Below are 317 nucleotides of genomic sequence, written 5' to 3' on the forward strand. Positions count from 1 at the left end.
ATCCACACATGCAGAACCCATGAGTACAAAAGCTGACTGTACACACGTTTTCTTAAAATTTCTTAAGATTCTAAAATTCCATGAGTTCCCCCACCAAAAAAAAAAAAAAAAAATTACAAGCAAAACTAAATCGGATCTAAAATTCCTTCCCTACCCTGGAAGAGTGGAGGAGAAGAGGCACCTACTTACTAGAACAGGGACAAACAATCCAGCACAACAACCATCATGTGAGAGCCACAGACACAGAGAGGTCATTTTGGTCTTTGCTGAGCTTCTTTATTGATTACAATACATATCTCATAAAGTTATCTGCCCAA

The sequence above is a fragment of the Jaculus jaculus genome, chromosome 1, assembly GCF_020740685.1.
Source record: "Jaculus jaculus isolate mJacJac1 chromosome 1, mJacJac1.mat.Y.cur, whole genome shotgun sequence".
In the NCBI taxonomy this organism is placed as follows: domain Eukaryota; kingdom Metazoa; phylum Chordata; class Mammalia; order Rodentia; family Dipodidae; genus Jaculus; species Jaculus jaculus.